Source organism: Lithobates pipiens, unplaced genomic scaffold (genome assembly GCF_037356315.1).
Source record: "Lithobates pipiens isolate NorthernLeopardFrog02 unplaced genomic scaffold, aLitPip1_a1.2 Scaffold_13, whole genome shotgun sequence".
In the NCBI taxonomy this organism is placed as follows: domain Eukaryota; kingdom Metazoa; phylum Chordata; class Amphibia; order Anura; family Ranidae; genus Lithobates; species Lithobates pipiens.
Window position 1 is genome coordinate 515800617 of NW_027507718.1, and position 25951 is coordinate 515826567.

The window sequence follows — 25951 nt, forward strand, 5'->3', positions numbered from 1 at the left end:
CACTTCTGGCTCTCCTTCATGACTTCATTACTGGTCTCCTTCCTGACCTTCATGACTTCACTACTGGCCTCCTAATAACTTCATCACTGGCCACCTTCATGACTTCAGTACTGACCTCCTTTATGACTGCATTACTGGTCTACTTCATGATCTTCGTAACTTCACTACTGGCCTCCTTCATGACTGCATTACTGGTCTACTTCATCATGACCTTTGTAACTTCATTACTGGTCTCCTTCATGACCTTCATAACTTCATTACTGGCCTCTTTCATGACTACATTACTGGCCTCCATTTATGACTTCATTGCTGTCCTCCTTCATGATTTAATTACTGGCCTCCTTCAAGACCTTCATGACTTCATTACTAGTCTTTTTTATTACATCATTACTGGCCTCCTTCATGACTTCACTACTGGTATACTTCATTATTTCATTACTGGCCTCCTTCATCACCTTCATGACTTCATTATTTGTCTCCTTCATGACATTTGTGACACCATTACTGGCCTCCTTCTTGACTTGGTCACTGACCTTCATGACTTCACTTCTGGCCTCCTTCATGACTTCATTACTGGTCTCCTTCATGACCTTCATGACGTCACAACTGTCCTCCATAAAACCTCATTACTGGCCTCCTTCATGACTTCAATACTAGCCTCCTTAACGACCTTTATGATTTCATTACTGGTCTCCTTCATGACATCATTACTGGCCTTCTTCATGACTTCACTACTGGCCTCCTTTATGACTTCATTACGTGTCTCCTTTATGACCTTTATGACACCATTACTGGCCTCTTTCTTGTCTTCACTACTGGCCTCCTAATAATGTCACTACTGGCCTCTTTCATGACTTCACTACTGGCCTCCTTCATGACCTTCATGACTTCACTACTGGCCTCCTAATAACTTCATAATTGGCTTCCTTCATGACTTCACTACTGGCTTCCGTCATGACTTCATTACTTGCCTACTTCATGATTTATTTTACTGGTCTCCTTCATGACTTTACTGCTGGCCTCCTTTTTATAATTTAATTACAGGCCTCCTTAACAACCATTATGACTTCATTATTTGTCTCCTTCATGACCTTCATGACTTCACTACTGGCCTCCTAATAACTTCATTATTGGCCTCCTTCATGACTTCACTACTGGCCTTCTTCATGACTGCATTACTGGTCTCCTTCATGACCTTCATAACTTCATTACTGGCCTCTTTCATGACTTCATTACTGGCCTCCATTTATGACTTCATTGCTGGCCTCCTTCATGATTTAATTACTGGCCTCCTTCATGGCTTTACTACTGGCCTCCTAAACAATTTCATTATTTGCCTCCTTCATGAGCTTTATGACTTCATTACTGGTCTCTTTTATGATATTGTTACTGACCTCCTTCATGACTTCCCTACTAGTATCCTTCATGACTTCATTACTGGCCTCCTTCATCACATTCATGACTTCATTATTTGTCTCCTTCATGACATTTGTGACACCATTACTGGCCTCCTTCATGACTTCATCACTGGCCTTCATGACTTCCCTACTGGCCTCCTTAAAACCTCATTACTGGCCTCCTTCATTACTTCATTACTGTCCTCATTCATGACTTCATTACTATCCTCCTTCATGACTTCATTACTGGCCTCCATTTATGACTTCATTACTCATCCCTGTAAAATTAGCCAGCTTGGTTTCATGGAGCAACACACATGGACATGCACTGTAGACTTTTGTCCATCATAAGTGGCATCAACAACTACTGTATGGGCTTCCATGCCACTGCATGGACATGGATGCGCACTTCTGCAATTCAAGGCCTCTTCACTGATGCAAACTTCGGGATTCAGCCTTCTTAACCATTTAAGGACCAAGCCTATTTTTGACACTTGTTTACAAGTTGAAATAATTTTTTTGCTAGAAAATTACTTAGAGCCCCCAAACATTATATATTTTTCAGACACCCTAGAGAATAAAATGGACATCGTAGCAATACTTGATGTCACACCGTATTTGCGCAGTGGTCTCAAACACGCAATTTTTTTGGAAAAAATACACTTTTTGTAATTAAAAAAGTTAGCCCAATTTTTTTTCTATATTGTGAAAGATAATGTTACGCCAAATAAATTGATGCCAAACATGTCACGCTTCGAAATTGCGCCCATGCTCGTGGAATGGCGACAAACTTTAGTACTTAAAATTCTCCATGGTGCGACGTTTAAAAATGTCTACAGGTTACCAGTTTTGAGTTACAGAGGAGGTCTAGTGCTAGAATTATTGCTCTTGCTCTAACGATCGCGGCGATACCTCATGTGTGGTTCGAACACAGTTTACATGTGTGGGTGTGACTTACGTGTGCGCTCGCTTCTGCACGTGAGCACGGAGGGACAGGGTGCTTTTTGTTTTGTTTTTATCTTATTTATTTGACTTTTTATTTTTATTTTTTACACTGTCCCTTTAAAAAAAAAATTTGAATTACTTTTATTCCTATTACAAGGAATGTAAACACCTCTTGTAATAGAAAAAAGCATTACGGCTCCTCCTTAATGTGAGATCTGAGGTCAAAAAGATCTCAGATCTCACATGTACATCTAAAAGCAATAAAAAAAAACAAAATTAAACAAATTCCCTTTTAAGGCCATTGGGTGGAAATGACTTTTGACATTGCTTCAGTACTCCAAGGGCATAGAGTCGAGTAGGGGCCATCTTTCCCTCACTCGACTTTCTGCACATCAGGCCACAGGACTGGTGTTCTGTCAAAATAGCCAATTCATCAAGATCTCCAATTACGTAATTTCCGGTAAACCATCAGTAATTGGAGATATAGCATCAGTACTTGGAGATTTACATGATTTGCTGTTTTTTGCACAACGCCGGCAAGCGTGTACACCTTGGTACACGATATAATGAGCGGACATTGTTAGTTTCGCCCGATACTAACCAAAAACGTGGCCGCCTCAAAGGTGGTGACAACTTTTTCCTCCTTTGCCGTTGTTCTGTCAAAACAGCAAACTCTTTGTGTACCGGAGTGTATACGCTTCCCGGAGTTGTGTCAAAACAGCAATTCATCTAAACTGTGGTTTAATCGCCTATCTTTGCCACCCCATGTGTAAACTAGGCCTTAGTGAGTGCTTGTGTCTCTATCACCAAATTTCTGGGTTTAAACCTTGATAAAGGTGTCACATACCTGTGTGAGGAGCTCAAGATTATGAGGGTGGCCTCTTGCCCAATTCCTCTCTGAGCACCCCTGAAGATTGAGATGGGAACTGCTAGGAAGCCAGAACCACAAACTTAAATTTGGGAACGCTGGTAAGCAGGAGCGCATCAATGAGGACACCTCGACTTCACCGAGACCAGTATAGAGCTGAGCCGGGCCACAAACTGAGTTTGGTAACCGCTGAGCACCAAATCACAAGCAGGATCAAGGTCAGGGATGAGCAGAGGTTGACAACATGCAGGCAGTGTGTAGGCAGGTGCAACCTACTTTCTCCACTGTAGGTGGTGCTATTCGCAGCAACATGGCAGTTGGAGCGGAAGTCCTCTATGTTTTCCTGGGTCACTGGGAAAGCATCCAAACGGATGCTGCTGCCCCATGTGACTCTGGCAACCATCTTGGATCAGGCCCTGGCTCCTGGGTTTGGCACACATTTGTAAGTTGGTAGAGTAGAGACAGGTACCCCACCTGTTAGGACAGCACTAGTGGTAAGGAAAGGTTCCTGGTGAGGAGGGAAAGCGTAGAGTTTGCAACCTCTCTGGACACCTGCCTGTTGGGTATAAGATGACTAGGCCATGTTCTTACCCTCTCTACAAACACTGACAGTCTGCTCTCTACATGCTGCTGGAACTATGAGCGCCCCCGGTTGGGCTGCTTTCCCACCAGGTTATTTGTGAACTCTTTCTGCATTATTTCAATACAAGTTCTTCCACTGAACTGGGACTGAGTGTGTTATTCCACACTGCACCCCACCTACAAGTGAGGTGCAGAAACGATAGGTGAAAATCTTGGTCAAGAGTCCAGGCTTAGGTCGGTAACACAGGTAGGTAGCAAACATAAGTAGGCAGGGGTAATCCAGAGGCAGGTCAGATGAAACTTGGGTCAATACCAGAGTCAAGCAGATTGAGGATTAAGAATACCATAGATGCAAGCTGACCTCACCTACAAATGAGATGCAGAATCGATAGGCAAAATCTTGATCAAGAGTCCAGGCTGAGGCCGGTAACACAGGCTCATACTGTAGGTAGCAAACATAAGTAGGCAGGGGTAATCCAGAGGCAGGTCAGATTGAACTTGGGTCAATACTAGAATCAAGCAGATTCAGGATTAGGTATACCAGAGATACAAGCTGACCTCACCTACAAGTGAGATGCAGAATCGATAGGCAAAATCTTGGTCAAGAGTTCAGACTGAGGTCGGTAACACAGGTACACTGTAGGTAGCAAACATAAGTAGGCAGGGGTAATCCAGAGGCAGGTCAGATGGAACTTGAGTCAAACCAGAGTCAAGCAGATTCAGGATTAAGAATAGCAGAAATACAAGCTGACAGACCAGCCAGCAATGATCCATTCAGGGTTTGGGTTTAAGTAGGCTGTAGGTGGCAGTACCTGCAGTAGACACGTCCATGCATCCACATGTACGCTGTCCTTACCGCCGGCATGATCTCTCTGATGGCTGACAGGATGTTGCTCTACCAAAGTATTGGTATTTCTTGCTGTGACCTATTAATAAAGCACTTTGGACTCTATAGACCACTTTTTGGTGCTTTTTTGGCTCAAGCATGAGTGGAGTTCTCAGTTGAGGTGACCTCTCTTTTTTTGAAGGCCCCCTTCATTGTGGAAAAAGCAGCCGAATTCAAGTCAAGGACTTCTTCATTAAAGATCCCTATCCATCACCGCACCCTCCACCTTCTCTCAGCGTTGATGCCAGACGGCATCCTATATGTCCTATCTGATTTTGTCCATAGTCCTACTTCAAAGCATGTTGCAGAAAAAAACTCATAAAATCTGATGTCACCAACACGTCTGTTGTGACTTCCGTCAGCTTGGTTCTTCATTCCGCCGGAAAACCACTCAGCTGTGAATAAATGCTAAGGCCTGATTCCCATTAGCATCATGTAGCTGTGTCGGTGTCATAAAATAATGTGCATATGGCTAACGACTACACGTTTCTGCATGCCGCACCTTTCCCTGCCGTGCGCAGAGAACCAACTACGTGTATTATGTCATAGGAAATTCATCTCAACTGACGGAACGGTTGTTAACGTTTGTAAATCGATGTAAATGCATGGAAACTCAAGTAGAAAAATACATTGAAATTCAGGTGAAAAGACACCTTTTTTTTTGTACTTCTTCATTTTATAATTACATAGTTAATCAAGTTGGAAAAAAACAAAACACAAGTCTATCTAGTTCAACTAATAGAATAAATAAATAAATACATAAATAAACAGAAAATCTCCATATACAAAATCTTTTACCTACAGTTGTTCCAGTAAGTGGCTTCAAACATGCTTGGAACAAACATCTATATTTAGAAAAAAAATGAACAAAAAAAGTTGGCAAAAAAAAGAGTTAACAAAGAAAGAAAGAAAAAAATAAGGTATTATAATAATAATAATAATAATAATAATAATAATAATAATGATAATAATAAAATAAAAAGGGCAGACTTAATGGACCACTTGTTTTTTTTTTTTTCCTGCCATCACTTTTCCATGTTTCAATATTTCTATGGTCCAGAGGCAGGCAAAAAATAAAAAATAAATACAATACATAACCCAATTTTTTTTTAAAAATAGATAAGATCATTTTACACCAAAAAAATGTATAAAATGTATAAAAGGGCAGACTTAATGGACCACTTGTTTTTTTTTCTGCCATCACTTTTCTATGTTTCAATATTTTTATGATGGCTATGATCCAGAGGAAGGCAGAAAAAAAGAAATCAGGAAAAGAAAAAATACATAACCCAATTTTCTTGTAAATGTCTGGTTACGATGATGTTACACCGAAAAAAAATGTATAAAATAAAAAGGGCAGACTTAATGGACCACTTGTTTTTTGTTTTTTTTCTGCCATCACTTTTCTATGTTTCAATATTTCTACGATTTCTATGATCCAGAGGAAGGCAAAAAAAAAAAAAAATACATAACCCAATTTTCTTGTAAAATAGATAAGATGATATTACACCGAAAAAAAAAATATATATATATATATAAAATAAAAAGGGCAGACTTAATGGACCACTTGTTTTTTTTTCTGCCATTACTTTTCTATGTTTCAATATTTTGTATGATCCAGAGAAAGGCCAAAAAAAAATAAATAAAACCAGGCATGGCCCAATTTACTCCAACAAATATCAGGAAAAAAAAATCCCCAGAAGGCAACTGGATATTTCCTGGATCAACAGTTTCGAGGAATATTATTTGTGTGTTACTAAATGTCAATCTGTATTAAATAAAAAGCACAAAGCAGGATGTGATGGGTTAATATTTATGCACTCTGACCAGGCCCGGGTCTCTGTGAAATAGAAATTAGGATTGGGACCTCTATATACATATATATATATATATATATATATATATATATATATATACTTCCAGATCGGGGCTTTTCTTGCACTTTTTGTTTACATATAACAATCAGTATTTGTTTGCTAGAAAATTATATAGAACCTCCAAACATTTACTTTTTTACTTTTTTTAAAGCAGAGGCCCTGAAGAATAAATTGGTGGATTTCAAATTTTTTTATGTCGCACTGTATTTGCGCAGCGTTTTTTCAAATGCAGTTTTTTGGGGAGAAAAAAACACAATACAAAACCCATTTTTTTTTGTAAAATAGATAAGATCATGTTACACCGAGTAAATAGATACCGAGCATGCCACGCTTTAAAATTTCACCTGCCCGTGCAACAGCGGCAAGAGGCATACGTTTTTCTATCCCTAGGCGGTGCTTTAAAAGCCTTTACAGGTTACTACTTTAAATTTAAAGGGGCGGTCTGCTGCTAGAATTACAGCCCATCTGATGTTCGCAGTGATACCTCACATGTGTGGGACGATCGCTGTTTGCATGCAAGCGGGACCGACGAGTGTGTTCACCTTTGAGTGCGAGCATGGGGGGGATGGGGGCACTTTAATTTTTTTTATTTTATTATTATTAATTTATTTTATTTTTTATTTTATTATTATTAATTTATTTTATTTTTTTATTTTTACAGTGTTGTTTTAAAAAAAAATTTTTTTCCCTTTTATTGCTGTCACAAGAAGTGTAAAAATCCCTTGTGACAGCAATAGGCACGTGACAGGTCCTCTTTATGAAGGGACCTGGGGATCTATAAGACCCCAAATCCCACCTCTGCCCTTAAAAGCATTCAAAGCACCAAGATCTGTGTTTTCTAATGCTTTTTTTTTTTTTTTTAAATGGAGCTGTTGACACCCGGGTAAACCGGACGTGATGTCAGGTCATCGCTTCAAAAGCTACCATAGCAGAGAGCCAATCAAAGCTGATCACGGCTTTGTTAGGCTTTCCAACCAGCTAGCAGATGCATGAACATGGTAAAGAGGCATTAACTTGGTAAAGATTTTAGTGAATGAATTTAGATCTGCTGTAAGTTTTTTTTAAATTGCACAAAAATGTTAGATATATAACAAAAATAAGTAAAAAAAAAATGCATAAAAATGTAAAAAAAAAAAAAAAAAAAAAAAAAATGAATAATATAATAATGAAAAGATTAAATATAAATATATATATATATATATATATATATATATATATATATATATATATATATATATATATACATAAACAAATAAAGTTAAATTTAATTGAGTTAAAAAAAAAACAAGAACAACTTTTAAGGGGGCATTAACATTGTAGAGATTTTAGAGAATGAGTTTAGACCTGTTGGAAGTTTTTTAAACTTGCACAAAAAATGTTAGCTATATAAAAAAATAATAATAAATTTTTTTTTTTTTAAAAGAACAAAAATTTGTAAAAAAAAGTGTTCTATCTATCTATCTATCTATCTATCTATCTATCTATCTATCTATCTATCTATCTATCTATCTATCTATCTATCTATATCTATCGATCAATCTATATATATATATATAGATAGATAGATAGATAGATAGATAGATAGACAGAGAGATAGACAGATAGATAGATAGATAGATAGATAGATAGATAGATAGATAGATAGATAGATAGATAGATAGATAGATAGATAGATAGATAGATAGATAGATAGATTAGATCTAACACACACCTAACTTTTTAGTAATTACATGGATAATATAACAATGTAATTACTAAAAAGTTAGGCGTGTGTGTATATATATATATATATATATAATTAAAATGAATAAATATTCAAAAATGAATGACAAAATTGAATAAAAAAATAAAACAAATGCAAATGAAATAAAGTATTTTTTTTCTATGACCACAAGAGGGCACCATTGCCCTTCACAGATATAGGGAGCAAACCCACCCTGCATAGGTCTGACCTCATCCCAGCAATAGTACTATACATTTCATCCAAAGGACAGAGCAAGTATGCAAATGAAGATTTCTGACTTCAGCTGCTTGTTTTGGGTCTCAGAAAAATTTAAGGCCAGAGAGAGCCAGTCAACTTGCATTTTTTAGAAGGGGGTTATCAATGAAAATCTTTGTGTTTTTTTAAATACTATAACATTATCTAATTTTGGAACATACATTTTAGTATGTTTCTATTTGCACCATCAGCTCTTCATAAGAACATTGCAGTTCAATGAGTCTGGGGCCAATCTATACTTACAGGTACAATATATGTGATATACTGCAATGGGGCCAAGTAGATGGAAACAATAATTGAGTTATATTTAGTCTGCTAAAGCACAGTATATCATAAATAACTGCCATTTTATTTTTTATTTTTTTAGGGCCAACATCTGATGGGGCCTGCTAGCAAAACCATTCTGGGACCCCCATCTCTTCAACCATTATGTCCAATACAATTCCTCCAGTGATACAGAATTTTAATTATTTTCATAGCAATTGCATACAGGCTTATAAACTTTTATCTGCAACAATTTCATTTAAATACTGTATTTCTAAAAATTCTAATACCAGCTACAAAAAAATGTAATCGGACCGTTCTGGGCCTCCCTTTTGCTTCTGGGCCCCATAGCAGTCGCATGGCCAGCTATGGCTACAGCTACGCCCTCGCTATACATGGCATTGGACTATGGAGGTATTGCACCATACAGAACACATTACTGCATGTTATTCATTTTTATTACCCAATAAAAATAAAGATCCTAGTTCACTAACATTTTCAGATCAACTGAATTTTACCCGATGCATTTGTTAGGACTGAACTTCACGGTAGTTCATAGCTACAGAATAATTCAATTCACAGACTTTATCTCTCAGGTTTTTAGATTCTTAAATCCGGCTTCCAACAGCCGTGAGGTTCTTTGAGGAGTCCATAGAGGATGGCAAAGAAAAAACAAAAAATAAAAGGGCCAATTCAAGAGGAGATAAATAAATATTCATGGGATTAAATGACAATTTGTGGGCAATAAAGGTGTCAATAGTTAATTAAAAATGATAAAAAAAAAAGAATAATAATAAAATAAATAAATACAAATATTTTAAATGTAAAAAAAAAAAAAAAAAAAATGTAATGCAATAAATAACAGTTCCTCGCCTCATGTGTAATATTTGTCTATGTGAACTGGACCATTTGATTTAACATAGCTAAAATAATAGCTAAAATAATAGCTTAGGAAATTGACCCTAACACTGCTTGGCTTTCAAAGACTACTCAAATATTTGTAATTTCTTGCTTTAATAATAAAAGTAAAAAAGATATAAAAATATACAATTAAAAATGCACATGTGTTCAAACTCATGGTGAATAATAAATGCATTTTCCGCTAGGACAAACTAATATACAATATGTAGAATTATTATTAGTACTAGTTTTACCATGACCATATTTACCATATTATTATTACTGATAATAATAAAAGTAATAGTAGTAAACTTTTGGCACTATATAAATCCAGTATAATAATAATAGTAATAGTAATGTAATAGTAATAATAGTAAAGAAAATTATTATTAGTAATAGTAGTCATTTTTTTATAATATTCAAATTATTTATTATTTTTATTATTAGTATAAGTAGTCGCAGTAGCAGCATTAGTGAAATTACTATTATTATTAGTAGTAGCAGAAGTAGCAGTAAAACTATTATTAATTGTTATTACTGGTAGTAGTAGTAAAGAAAATGATTATTAGTAATAGTAGTAACATTGTTATTGCTAGTTCTAACATTAAAATGAAGAATTCTTATTATTATTAGTAGTAGTAGTATTAGTAGTAGTAGTAGTAGCAGCAGCGATATTAGTAGTATAATAATACTATTATCATTAGTGGTCGCAGAAGTAGCAGTGAACCTATTATTAATTGTTATTACTGGTAGTAGTAGTAAAGGAAATAATTATTATTAATAGTAGTAACACTTTTATTGCTAGTTCTAACATTCAAATTAATTATTATTATTATTATTATTATTATTATTATTATTATTATTAATAATAATAATAATAATATTAGTAGTAGTAGCAGTGATATTAGTAGTAGAAATAATACTATTATCATTAGTAGTAGCAGAAGTAGCAGTAAAACTATTATTAATTGTTTTTTACTAGTAGTAGTAGTAAAGGAAATAATTATTAGTAATAGTAGTAAAAAAAAATTGCTAGTTGTAACACTCAAATAAGGTATTATTAGTTATTATTATTTTATTATTAATATTAGTAGTAATAGCAGCAGCAATATTAGTAGTAGTAGAAGTAGTAGTAAAAATATAATTCATTTTTATTCCTGGTAGTAGTAGTAATAGTAGTAATAAACAAAACAATGATTAGTAATAGTAGTAATATTGTCATTCCTAGTTATTTATAATTGTATTATTAATATTAGTAGCAACAGCAATGTTAGTAGTAGAAATAATACAAGTATCATTAGTGGTAGCAGAAGAAGTAATAAAAATATAATACATTTTTATTCCTGGTAGTAGTAGTAATAGTAATAGTAGTAGTAAACAAAACAATTATTAGTAATATTGTCATTTCCAGTTTTAATATTCAAGTTATTTATAATTGTATTATTATTATTATTATTATTATTATTTTTAATATTAGTAGTAGCAGTAGCAAAGTTAGTAGTAGAAATAATACTATTATCATTAGTAGCAGTAGTAGCAGAAGAAGTAGTAAAAGTATTATACATTGTTATTACTGGTAGTAGTAGTAGTAGTAGTAGTAGTGGCAGTAGTAGTAGTAGTAGTAAGGGATATAATTATTGGTAATAGTAGTAAGAATGCTATTTGTAATATTCAAATAATATATTATTATTATTAGTAGTAGTAGCAATAGTGAAATTGCTATTATCATTAGTCGTAGAAATAATACTTTTATGATTTGTAGTAGCACAAGTAACAGTGAAATTATTAATAATTGTCACTCTTGGTAGTAGAATGAATTGTATTGTGATTTGTAGTAGTAATAATAAAATTTCTGCTATTATAATAAAACTAGTAGAATAAGAATCATTATTTCTATTAGTATAGTATTAATAGTGCTGCTCTTATAGTAGATTGTTGGATAAGCAACAACTGTACATTTAGTAATTATTTAATAAAATCCTGATTATTATTTATTATTTTTACTGGAAAGTTAAGTAGACAAAATGTGACAAAAAAAGTTTTTTTTTTTTTTTAAAGTTTGATTACCTACAATTAGACTAATTTGCAACATATTCATAACAACACAGTAGCATACAGTAAGTAGTAATGGATGTTTATATTCATACTAGAGGCAAATATTTCTTATATTTGGTGTATGAAGAGAATACATTCTAATTGTGTTGGAAGTTGGAAGCCGGTGTCTTAGGCTCTGTGTTCTGCAGTTACACACAACGTTAGAAGGTCTTTGTGCCCCTGTCTGTTGGCCTTGTGAGTATATTTATATGCGCTGTGTGCATATTATTTAACCCTACACAACTTACCATGCCATCTCCATCCCTGATCGGTGACCTCCACCACTCACACTTACTGCACATAGTCCAGTGCTGAACCCCCTATACATAGCTGCTTGCAAATCCACCGTCCTCCTCCAAACTCATTATAAAGAGAACCCATCCCGACAGGAGTGCAGATTCTGCCATGGCCTGATCTCTCCTTCTAAAAAATGTAAATTGCCTGGCTGTCATGCTGATCCTTGGGCTCGAATACTAGAGGGACAATTTATGTAAAAAGGAAACAAAAACTGTCATATTAAAAAGTAACAAGAGAAACACTCACGCAAGCTCTACCGCTATAGAGTAGAGAAAGAAGATTTTGGCGATATGGGACTTTATAGGTGCAAAGGATTGAGATCACAATATATAAAAAGTATATGTACACATTTTTATTAAATGAGCAATGTCATAAAAAACAATATATACAGTACAGTCATGGCCATAGATGTGTGCAAGACATACTATTAATGACAATGATTTACTGTAGTCACGTTCATGTTTTTTTCTACGTGTTTCGCCATATGGCTTTTTCAGGAAAGAATGTGAGGGTTCATTTGTTTTAAATACAAGAACCTGTAATTCGACAACTTTAGTTGTGCAACAGAAATAAAAAAAAGGAACAAATTAATACAACAGATATGAATAAAGTATATCTTATATATAAATATATATATATATATATATATATATATATATATATATATATATATATATATATATATATATAAATATATATATATATATATATATATATGACTGCACTTAATTGAAAGGCATAAGACATTCACTGAAACAAAAACCAAAAGGCCCTGCCAACTATATAGTATAGTTGGTGTGTAGAGTAGTCGGTGCTCTGGCTAATTAAGCTCACAAATGATCCATAGAAAGTACAGGCCGGCAACTCGACAGCTTCTTCATAGAAAATATTTATTTAAGCATTACAGCAGTAACATCATCCAAAAAGGCTGACGCGTTTCAGCCTTATGCCTTCATAACACTGGGCTCACTACAGTCATCCAATCAGGTGACAGAAAAAAAAACTTCTTGTTTTATTTTCCTTGTACATTATCCAGCATTCACAGAACACACAGCTCCACCTGAGGAAGACGAGCTTGTGCCTAGTTGAAATGCTGAAATAAAATCTTCACTGTGCGTTCACCTCTCAAGACCCCTGGGTGGTGCACTCTCGTTTGGATTATATGTACTACAGTTTTTCATCACTGATGTGCACAGTGGCAACCACTGGATTATATATATATATATATATATATATATATATATATATATATATATATATATATATATATATATATATATATATATATATATATATATAAATATATAAATATATATATAAAATGCTGTGAAAAAGTATTCACCCCCTTTCTGATTTTTTATTATTTTGGCGTAATTATTTTATATATATATACATATATATATATATATATATATATATATACATATATATATATATATATATATATATACATATATATATATATATATATATATATATATATATATATATATATATATATATATATATATTAATATTAATTAATGAATATAATTATATATATATATACAGTGCTGTAAAAAAGTATTTGCCCCTTCCTGATTTTTGGGCATGTTATATATATATATATATATAGTTTTTTTAATTAATGAATATCATTTTATGTGTATATATATATATATATATATATATATATATATATATATATATATATATATATATATATAAATATAAATATATATATATATATATAGATATATAGATATATAGATATTATATATATATATATATACAGTGCTGTAAAAAAGTATTTGCCCCCTTCCTGATTCTTTTTTTTTTTTTCTTTTTTTTGCAAATTTCTCTTATTTAAATGACTCTGATCATGGCAATAAGTCTTTCACATCGCTGTAAAGCAATTTTGGCGCACTCTTCTTTGCAGAATTGTTTTAATTCAGCCACATTGGAGGGTTTTCGAGCAGGAACGGCCTGTGTAAGGTCATGATTCAGCATCTCAGTTGGATTTAAGTCCGGGCTTTGACCAGGCCACCCCAAAAACCCAAATTTTGCTTTGTTTGAACCATTTGGAGGTGGACTTGCTGCTGTGTTTCGAATCATTGTTCTGCTGCATAACCCAAGTGCACGTGAGCTTGAGGTCAGGAACTGATGGCCGGACATTCTCCTTTAGGACTTTCTGGTAGAGCTCAGAATTCATGGTTCTATCAATTATGGTAAGGTCAAAGCAGCTCCAGACCATCCAGACCATCACGCTACCAACCACCATGTCTGACTGCTGGTAGGATGTTCTATGAAATGCTGTATTCATTTTATGCCAGATGTAACGGGACGCACACCCTCCAAAAAGTTAACTTTTTGTCTCATCGGTCCACAGAATAATTGCCTAAAAGTCTTGGGGATAATCAAGAAGTTTTTTGGTAAATGTGAGATGAGCCTTTGTGTTCTTATTGGTCAGCAGTGGCTTTGGCCTGGGAACTCTCCCATGGATACCATTTTTGCCCAGGCTTTTTCTTATTGTTCAATCATTACCACTGATCTTACCTGAGGTTCGGTTCACACTGGATGCTGATGCGGGTCCCAGCAGGGGGTCCTGCATGTCCTGGTTCACCGTTTCAGGTCTGTTTTCGGCCCGAATTTTGGGCGGAATTCAGACCTGAAACGAACCAAAAGACGCACAGGGCTCCTGTGAAAATTCCAGAGCCGCACCGGAGATATGGCATCTGGCTCCATAGGGAGCCGGTCACATTCTCCTGCTATGCGAATTGGATGCGGAGATCCAGCATCGAATTCACAATAGTTTGAACCCGGCCTGAGGCAAGCGAGGCCTGCAGTTCTTTAGATGTTTTACCGACTTCTTTTATGACCTCCTGGATGAGTCGTCATCATCCTCTTGGAGGAATTTTTGTAGGCTGGCCACTCCTGGGAAGGTTCCCCACTGTTCCACGTTATCTCCATTTGTGGATAACGGCTCTCCCCGTGGTTCACTGGAGTTCCAAAGCCTTAGAAATGGCTTTGAAACCCTTCTTAGACCGATACCTGTTTGTTTTTAATCTGCTCTTAATTTATTTTAGATTGTGGCATGATGTGTGGCCTTTTGTGATCTGTTAGCGTTCTTCACTTTGCCAGACAGCATCTATTTATGTGATGCCTTGATTCAACAGGTCTGGCAGTAATCAGGCCTGGATGTGGCAAGTGAAATTTAACTCAGCTTTCCAAAAAAATTGTGGTTAATCACAGTTCATTCATGATTCAGCATGGGAGGGGACAGGTTTGAACAGCTTTTTTCCCTTAATAAATGAAATGATAATTAAAAAACTACATCTTGGATTTACTTGGGTTATCCTTGTGTAATATTAAAATTTGTTTGATGATCTGAATCATTTAAGTTTGAGAAATTTGCAAAAAAATAAAAAATCAGGAAGGGGCAAATACTTTTAACAGCACTGTGTGTTTGTGTGTGTGTGTGTGTGTGTGTGTATGAATATATATATATATTTATATATATATATATATATATATATATATATATATATATATATATATATATACATACATATATATATATATATATATATATATATATATATATATATATATATATATATATATATATATATATATATATATAAAATGATATTCATTAATTATCATATATAATAGGATATTCATTAATTATAATATTTTTGCATTGCAAAGGGAGGATTGGAGATCTTTTAGACCCTCCCCCCCGATCCCTCCATAAAGAGTACCTGTCACCACCTATTACTGTCACAAGGGATGTTTACATTCCTTGTGACAGCAATAAAAGTGATCAAAATAATAAAAAATAAATTCTAAACACAACTTAATAATATAAAAATAAATAAGAATTTTTAAATTATTTTTTTTAAAGCACCCCCATCCCAGCAAAGAAAACGCATACGGAAGTCACACCCGCATATGTAAACAGTGTTCAAATCACACATGTGAGGTAACCGTAAAAAAAAAAGCGTCGCCTATGGAGATTTTTAGGTACCGTAGTTTGTCGCCATTCCATGAGTACGTGCAATTATAAAGTGTGACATGTTCGGTATCTATTTACTCAGCATAACATCATCTTTCACATTATACAAAAAAATTGGGCTAACTTTACTGTTTTGTTTTTTTAAAATCCATGAAAATGTCCCTTTTCCCCAGAAAGTTGCGTTTAAAACACTGCTGTACAAATACCATGTGATATAAAATATTGTAAGATAATAATTAATATTAAATTATAATAAGCTTATGAAGACGAGTAAGATATAACAAGATAATGAAGAATATTAAAATATTACAAGATAATAAAGAACAGTGAAATATAATAAGCTCATTAAGATAAGTAAAATATAATAAGATAATGAAGAATAGTAAAATATTACAAGATAAAGAATAATAGTAAAATATAATAAGATAATAAATAATAGTAAAATGTTACAAGATAATAAATAATAGTCACATATTATAAGCTCATGAAGACGAGTAAGATATAATAATATAATAAAGAATAGTAAAATATTACAAGATAATAAATAATAGTAAAATATAATAAGCTCATTAAGAAGAGTAAGATATAAAAAGATAATGAAGAATATTAAAATATTACAAGATAATAAAGAACAGTAAAATATAATAAGCTCATAAAGATGAGTAAGATATAATAAGATAATAAATAATAGTAAAATATTACAAGATAATAATTAATATTAAATTATAATAAGCTCATGAAAACGAGTAAGATATAATAATATAATAAAGAATAGTAAAATATTACAAGATAATAAATAATAGTAAAATATAATAAGCTCATTAAGAATAGTAAGATATAATAAGATAATGAAGAATATTAAAATATTACAAGATAATAAAGAACAGTAAGATATAATAAGATAATAAAGAATAGTAAAATATAATAAGCTCATGAAGACGAGTAAGATATAATAAGATAATGAAGAAAATAAAATATAATACGATAATGAGGAAGAATAAGATATGAACTCATGAAGAAGAGTAGAATATAATATGATCCTGAAGAATAATAAAATATAATAAGATAATAATGAAATAATACAAAGAATAATAAAAGATAAGGCATATAACTAAATCTAGTTGTATACATTAAATAACAGTTGATAAAACATATAGATAAAAATAATTATTTGCATAACGCCATAGTTCAGGAATAAATGTTTATTCATGTATTCAGATAATACAAGTTAATAGAAAAAAGTGTGAGCGGATGCACACGTTAATAGAATAAGTTAATTGCTTTTAGATAACCTTAATTTGTGTTCACCTTTTTTTTATAATCGTTTTACTGTTTGGATGCTTTGGGGTAAATCCATCAGCAGAAGTGGAGAAGGACGGAGTGCAAGGGCACGTCTGAGAGGAGTCACGTGGCTCTCTGCAGCTCTGGTATTTCAGCTCCTGTCCCCTTTGGAGATAATGACTGGCGGGCGGCACAACGGAAGCTCTACAAATAAAGTCAATAAAGCGCTACCTCTGTCTGTGCATCATCTGTGCCATGAGGGGAGGAGCCATACAATGGAGCACACTGCCAATACCAATGGGGTCAGTTGTTATACTGTTGGAGTAAATATAGAATTGTGAGCCATGGCACAGAAGGGGAAGCTGGGCACTATTATTATGATCACCTAATGCATATGGATTTTGCGCCAAGTCCTGATGGACATAAAGACCTGCGAAAAACACGTTTTGTTTTTGGGAAGTCATCAGCCAATCCGCACATCATATATTAATAGAGAACAACATGCATCTATTTTACTAACAAGGCGTTGGAAAGTCTATTAGAAGAACAATGTCTGTGTGCCTGCCATGTATGGGTGTAAGTGCATGCGCGTGCGCACGTAAAAGCACAAATCTTGATATCGGTGGGCCCCGCCTCCTTTTGACCCAAGCTCCACCTTCTAATTTCAACGGGAAGACCCTGAACCTGGACAGCAAGACTTGATGCAACCCTCTGAAGGACTGGCCGGGGTCACCAAGTGAGTTGTCTTTGGCACCAAGAACGCCAAGTTACTGCTGTGCAGAAAACAGATAGAAACACAAGTGACTCTTAACCTTAACCTAGGCCTTGGTCTGACCATACACTATACAGTCTGATTGCACAATCTCATTTAGATCTTCCTTCAACTAGGTTGTGCAAGAGCCTAAAGGGATGGATTGGTTAGGTGTATCCTCATATTACATGGTTTTGGCAACTCTACAGGATATTGTACAAAGATTGTATATGGCCAGCTTTAGACTAACTCTAATGCTTAACCTGCACCAATCGAATCTGTAAGCTCTACTCAACCCATAAAATCAACCCTTAACACTTCATCTGAAATCTAAAATGAACCTAACATTTAACCCTCCTTTCAACCATTGACCCTGATATTAATCCTAACCTTGGGTAGAACCCATTACTTAACCTGACCTAAACTCTTAACTTAACCCTTGACCCTAACACTAAATCTAATATAAACTGTAACCTAAAACCTATGCCTACCTAAATCCTTATCTTTGCCCCAACAATAACCTTGACCTCAAAGAGGACCTTATTATTAAACCCACCTAAATCTTTACCCTAACCCCTAACGCTAATCCTAAACTAAAATATAACTCAACACTTAACACCACCTTAACCCTTACCCTAACCCTATACATAATATTTAATCTATTATATAACCCAACACTTAACCCCACCTTAAATCTTTCCCTAACCCTTGATACTAGATAATCCTTGACATGGACCCCAACCTAAAATATAACCCAACACTTAAACCCCACCTTAAACCTTTCCCTAACCCTTGATACTTTAGGCCTTAACCTAAAATATAACCCAACAACACTTAAATCCACATAAAATCTTGGCCTAACCCTTTACACTAACACTAACCATAACTATAACCCAATGCTTAACCACCACCTTAAACCTTTCCCTAACCCTTGATACTAGCCCTAACCCAAAATATAACCCAACACTTAACCCCACTTAAAATCTTGGCCTAACCCTTTACACTAACCCTAACCTAAAATATAACCCAATGCTTAAACCCCACCTTAAACCTTTCCCTAAACCCTGATACTAGCCCTAACCTAAAATATAACCCAACACTTAACCCCACTTAAAATCTTGGTCCAACCCTTTACGCTAACCCTAACCTAAACTATAACCCAACGCTTAACCCAACATAAACCTTTCCCTAAACCTTGATACTAGCCCTAACCTAAAATATAACCTAACACTTAACCCCACTTAAAATCATGGCCCAACCTGGTCTAAACCTTTACTATAACTATTAATGCTAACCTTAACCTAAAATAAAGCCCAACACTTATGCCACCATACACTAATCCTAAACTTAAATATAAGCCAACATTTAACACCACCTAAATCCTTACCCTAAGGCCGCGTACACACGCGCGGACTGTTCGCCCAACTTTGTCCGTCCAACAGTTTCAGCAAACAGTCCGCTCAAAATTAGCATGGACGGACATGCCCACACACGACGAACGAACAGTTTGCTGAAACCGTGCGCGATGACGTGAACAGCACGTACGACGGGACGAAAAATACGACGTCCTATACACTGCATTATAGCTTTCGGCGTGAAAATCCTTTCTGAGCATGCGCGCAACTTTGTTTGACGAACAAGCCTACACACGAGCGGGCTGTTCGCTGAAACAAGGTTTCAGCGGACAGTTTTTCGGAAATTCCGAAAAACCTTGTCCGTCCAACTGCCCGCTGAAACTGTCCGCTGAAAGCCCACACACGAGCGGACTGTCCGCCCAAACACTGTTCAGCGGACAAAGTTGGGCGAACAGTCCGCCCGTGTGTACGCGGCCTAACCCTTTACACGAACCTCAACCTAAAATATAACCAACACCTAACCCCACCTAAACCCTTATTCTAACCGTTAACACTAACCAAAACCTAAAATATAACCAAACACTTAATCCCACTTAAACCCTTACCCTAACCCTAGACATTATTTTTAACCTAATCTATAACCCAACACCTACACCCACCTAAAGCCTTACTCTAATCCTTGACACTAACCCTAATCTAAAATATAACCCAACACCTAATCCCATTTAAACCTTTACCCTAACCCTTGACACTAGCCCTAACCTAAAACATAACCAAACACTTAACCACACTTAAAATCTTACCCTAACCCTTTACACTAAACCTAACCTAAAATATAACCCCATGCTTAACCCAACATAAACCTTTACTTTAACCCTTGACACTAACCCCAACCTAAAATAAAACCCAACAGTTAACCCCACCCTAACCCTTAACACTAACACTAATCTTAAAGCGGGAGTCCGCCGGGACTCCGCGTTTTTTTTTTTTTTTAAAAGCCAGCAGCTACAAATACTGCAGCTGCTGACTTTTAAAATAGTGACACCTACCTGTCCAGCGCGCCCGCGATGTCGGCACCCGAAACCGATCTGTGGATCGTCTCTCGGGTGCTGCCGCCGCCATCTTGGGTATGGGAATCAGGAAATGGAGCCTTTTGGCTTCATTTCCCGGTTCCCTACTGCGCATGCGCGAGCCACGCTGTGCAATAAGGATGGTCCCCGCTGCCTCTGGGATCTGTGTGTTTTCCCAGCAGGCAGCGGGGCACTTGCGGAAAGGGGCGGGCACTTGCGGAAAGGGGCGTAATATACGCCCCTTTCCGCAGAGAGCTATCCCGGAAGTGGGTGCAGATACCTGTACTGTACAGGTATCTGCACCCCCCTCCCCCCTGAAAGATGCCAATTGTGGCGCCGGAGGGTTCCGATGAGCGGAAGGTCCACTTTAGGGTGGACCTCCGCTTTAAATATAAGACAAAAGGGTAACCCCCACCTAAACCCTTACCCTAGCTCATGATACTAACCTCAACCTAAAATATAACCCAACACCTAAACCTACCTAAACCTTTATTCTAACCCTTAACACTAATCCTAACCTAAAATATAACCCAATACTTAACCCCACCTTGGCCTTAGCACTAACCCTAACTTAAAATATAAGCTAATGGTTAGCCCCATCTAAACCCTTTCCCTAACCCTTCACACTAACCTCAACCTAATATACCCAACACCTAATCCTACCTAAACCATTATTCTAACCCTTGACACTAACCATAAACTAAAATATAACCCAACACGTAATCCCATCTAAACCCTAAACCTAACCCTTGACACTAACCTAAAATATAATCCAACACGTCATCCCCATCTAAACCTTAAACTTAACCCTTCACACCAACCTAGAATATAACCCAACACTTAACTCCACCTAAACCCTTACCCTAACCCTTGAAACTAACCCTAACTAAAAATCTAACCTTGCATTTAACCCCCCCCCCCCAAAAAAAATCTTAAACCTTTAGCTCAATTTTTTTCATTTTGGATAGACTGGGGGGGGGGGCTGGGTTATAGCATCTGTCACATTTTTTTCTTGCCATCTGTGTCTCCTTTCAGAGATTTCCCTTCACTTCCTGTCCCAAAACAGGAAGTGAGAGAAAATCCCTGCAAATTAAAGGGAATCCCTTGGGGAACCCCAGGTCACCAGAACTAGTGTCCCCATTGGAAAATTTCCACTCTATTACTTTTCTGGGAACAACCCACTTCACTTGCCTTCATTTTCAAAGATAATGGTAAACAGAACAAATAGAGAGGGTGAATCTCCAGGGGGCACAGACAGCAATAAAAACTGACAAGGGTTCTAATCCCACTCCACTCTATCCAAAACTAAAAAAAAACCTAAACCTCGGCCCAACTTCTAGAACCCTCTGAAAAAAATCACACTTAAACCTCATACACATGATCGGATTTTCCGCAGACAAAACCTCAGACTTTTGTCCAAAGGGCGTGTGCCAGGAACTTATCTTGCATACAAACGGAAAGGAATTGTCGGCCAACAAACACGAACGTATTGACGTACTACGTGGTTTTTCAGCTCTTTAGTGCCACCCTTTGGGCTCCTTCTGCTAATTTTGTGTTAGTAGAAGTTTGGTGAGTGTTGATTTGCGCTTTTCATTTTGCGCTTTCATTTCGTGATTTTCAGTTGGTTTCTGAACGGCCAATCGTCAACCAGTCATGTTGCGCAATCGGAGGAGATAACGTGTTATTTATTATTGGCCTTGGAGTTATTGCTTTGACCCATGTCCAGTCCAGGAACAGGAGGAGGAGGATTTCTTGGACCAAAAATTGGTTGCTTTATTAATCGTGACCATTGATGTCATACACCTTTGCTGCGGGAGCTCCAAAAGAATAATCTGGATGATTTTCGGAATTATCTCCGGATGACGGACCCCTGCTTTCACCAACTCTTGGCATTGCTTTTATATTAAGAAGCAGGACACATGCATGAGGCTTTTATTTCATTTTTTTGGTTGAATAATTATTTGATTTGGTATATTTTTGGATGCATAGAATGCACTTTTTGTTTAAGTTCTATTGGCAGATAGCATGTCTAATTTTATTTGTTTTCTTTTTTTAATGCACAATAAAAAAAATTGTGGCGAATAATACTTGGCTATGTGTTTTACTTTAAATGGGAGTAGGTACCGTATATACTCGAGTATAAGCCGAGATGTTCAGCCCCTTTTTTTAGGCTGAAAGTGCCCCCCTCGGCTTATACTCGAGTCACCCCCGTCTGCCTACCCGATCAGCGTGTCGTACAGACAGACGGCGGCCATTCCACTATTCAAAAGCCACGCCTCCTTGTCTGTGATAGGCGGAACACTCAATTTCCCAGCAGTCAGTGGTCCGCCTATCACGGACATCCTCTCATCCTCATACTACGGACGAGGGTGAGAGGATGTCCGTGATAGGCGGAACACTGACTGCTGGGAAATTGAGTGTTCCGCCTATCACAGACAGAGGCGCGGCTTTTGAACAGTGGAATGGCCGCCGTCTGTCACAGACGAGGAGGAGAGGTGCGGCGATCCTGGCATGGCCGCCGTATTTTTTTTTGGCACACAGAGGCTGCAGAAGGACACAGAGGCTGCAGAAGGACAAAGAGGCTGCAGATTGGCACACGGAGGCATGCACAGGACACAGGTAGGCTGCAATGGACACAGGGATGGTCACAGGGATGGACACAGGGATGGACACAGTGATGGACACAGTGATGGACACAGGGATGGACACAGGGATGGACACAGTGATGGACACAGGGATGGACACAGGGATGGACACAGGGAGGTATACAGCTGCAGATGGGCATTGTTGACCCTCTTTTCCACTCTTTTAAGCTGTAACAGTAGCTGCTGCATGTCTCACCCTTGGCTTATACACGAGTCAATACGTTTTCCCATTTTTTTTGTGGTAAATTACGGGCCTCGGCTTATATTCGGATCGACCTATACTCGAGTATATACGGTAGTTACATTTCAAAAAAATACAATGTAAAATTGACAAGGGACACCAACATAGTTGAATCTGTGATCTTAACCACTTCCCGCCGGCACTATAGCGGAAAGAAGGCTACAGCGCGGACGTTACCTGCCGGGAGGGCGTCCCTGGACGTCCTCCTATTTACTTCTGCAATGAGCGCTCCTGAGAGCGCGCATCAGGGAAATTCTGTGTTGGCCGTGTCCCTCGGACACAGCCAATCACAGATCGCTGTAAACGGCCAATCACAGCAGCCGTTTACAGCGCGATTGGCGTGTCCAATGAAAGATGATCTCATATGTAAACATATGAGATCATTTCTCAGCTCCGCTCTCCCTCCTCACACAGACAGCGTGTGTGGAGGGAGAGATGAAAGTAAAAAAAAAAAAAAGTAAAATAAACTGCCATCTGCCCCCACTGCCATCTGCCCCCACTGCCATCTGCCCCCAGTGCCACCTGTCCCCAGTGCCAACTTGCCCCCAGTGCCAACTGTCAGTGTAATCTGTCCCCAGTGCCACCTGTCCCAAGTGCCACCTGCCAGTGCCATCTGTCCCCAGTGCCACCTGTTGTCAGTGCCATTTGTCCCCAGTGCCATCTGTCATCAGTGCCACGTATAAGTGTATCTGTCATCAGTGCCACGTATAAGTGCCATCTGTCATCAGTGCCACGTAGTGTCATCTGTCATCAGTGCTATATCAGTGTCACGTTTCATCAGTGCCACATATTAGTGCCATCTGTCATCAGTACCATGTATCAGTGCCATTTGTCATCAGTGCCACCTGTCAGTGTCATTTGCCATCTGTTATCAGTGTCATGTGTCATCAATGCCACGTAACAGTGCCATCTCTCATCAGTATCACGTGTCATCAGTGCCACGTATTAGTGCCATCTGTCATCAGTGCCACGTAATAGTGCCATCTGTCATCAGTGCCACGTATTAGTGCCATGTGTCATCAGTGCCCACGTATAAGTGCCACCTGTCATCAGTGCCACATATTAGTGCCATCTGTCATCAGTGTCACGTGTCATCAGTGCCCCGTATTAGTGGCATCTGTCATCAGTGCCACATCAGTGTCACGTGTCATCAGTGCCACGTATCAGTGCCATCTGTCATCAGTGCCACATCAGTGCCACGTGCCATTGTCCTGGTGCTCCAGGGCCTTCAAAAGTGTAATAAGTAGTCAACAAGTTAGATGTGTAATTTATGCTCCTAGAACACGTGATGGCGCTCCCTGCATGTTGGGCCTCTCTAAGTGACCAGGCTGTGAAAAAGTCCCACACATGTGGTATCGTAATACTCAGGAGGAGTAGCAGAATTTATTTTGGGGTGTCATTTGTGGTATACACATGCCATGTGAGAGAAATAACCTATTACAATGACAATTTTGTGGAAAAAAAAATCTTCATTTTGCAAAGAATTGTGGGAAAAAAATGACAACATTAAAAAGCTCACCATGCATCTTACTAAATACCTTGGAATGTCTACTTTCAAAAAGGGGTCATTTGTCAGGTATTTGACTTGTTCGGGTCACAAGAAATGAGAAATGAGGCCACCAGTACATCAGATGTGATCAATTTTGTATGATTCGCACCACAGCTTGTAGACTCTCTAACTTTCACAAAGACCAAATAATATCCACTAATTTGGGTTATTTTTACCAAAGATATGTAGCAGTATAAATTGTGGGCAAAATTTATGAAGAAAAATTTATAATTTGCATAATTTTATCACAGAAACAAAGAAAAATTTGTTTTTTTTTCAAAATTTTCTGTCTTTTTTAATTTATAGCGCAAAAAATAAAAAAACCCAGAGGTGATCAAATACCACCCAAAAAAAGCTCTATTTGTGGGAAAAAAAGGACAAAAAATTCATTTGGGTACAGTGTTACATGACTGAGTAATTGTCATTCAAAGTGTGAGAGCACCGAAAGCTGAAAATTGGTCTGGGCAGGAGGGGTGTTTAAGTGCCCAGTAGGCAAGTGGTTAAAAACTACGGGATAATGGTGTTGTGGTAACTTGCCAAAAAAGACAAAAAAAAACATACTAATATTATTCTTGATATCACTAGAAAAAAAAGCCTTTGAAAATTAATTTGCCATAACTCCATCAGTATCACCAGCAAAGCAGCTTCATTATTATCCCATTAAAAAAGAAGAGAATTGTGCGCTGCATTTCGAGATTTCATAATTTGCCGCGTCAAATGTTAATTCTCCATTACGAACGCTAGTATACAAGACCGACCGCTTCCGGCTCGTCCTTGCTTCCGAGCGTGCGTGTTTGTACTTTCGACTTTTGTCCGATGGACTTGTGTACACACACTCGGAAAATCCGACAACAGACATTTGTCTGCGGAAAATTGTAAAACCTGCCATCCAACATTTGTCCGTGGAAAATGCAACAATTGTCCGATGGAGCGTACAAACGGTTGGATTTTAC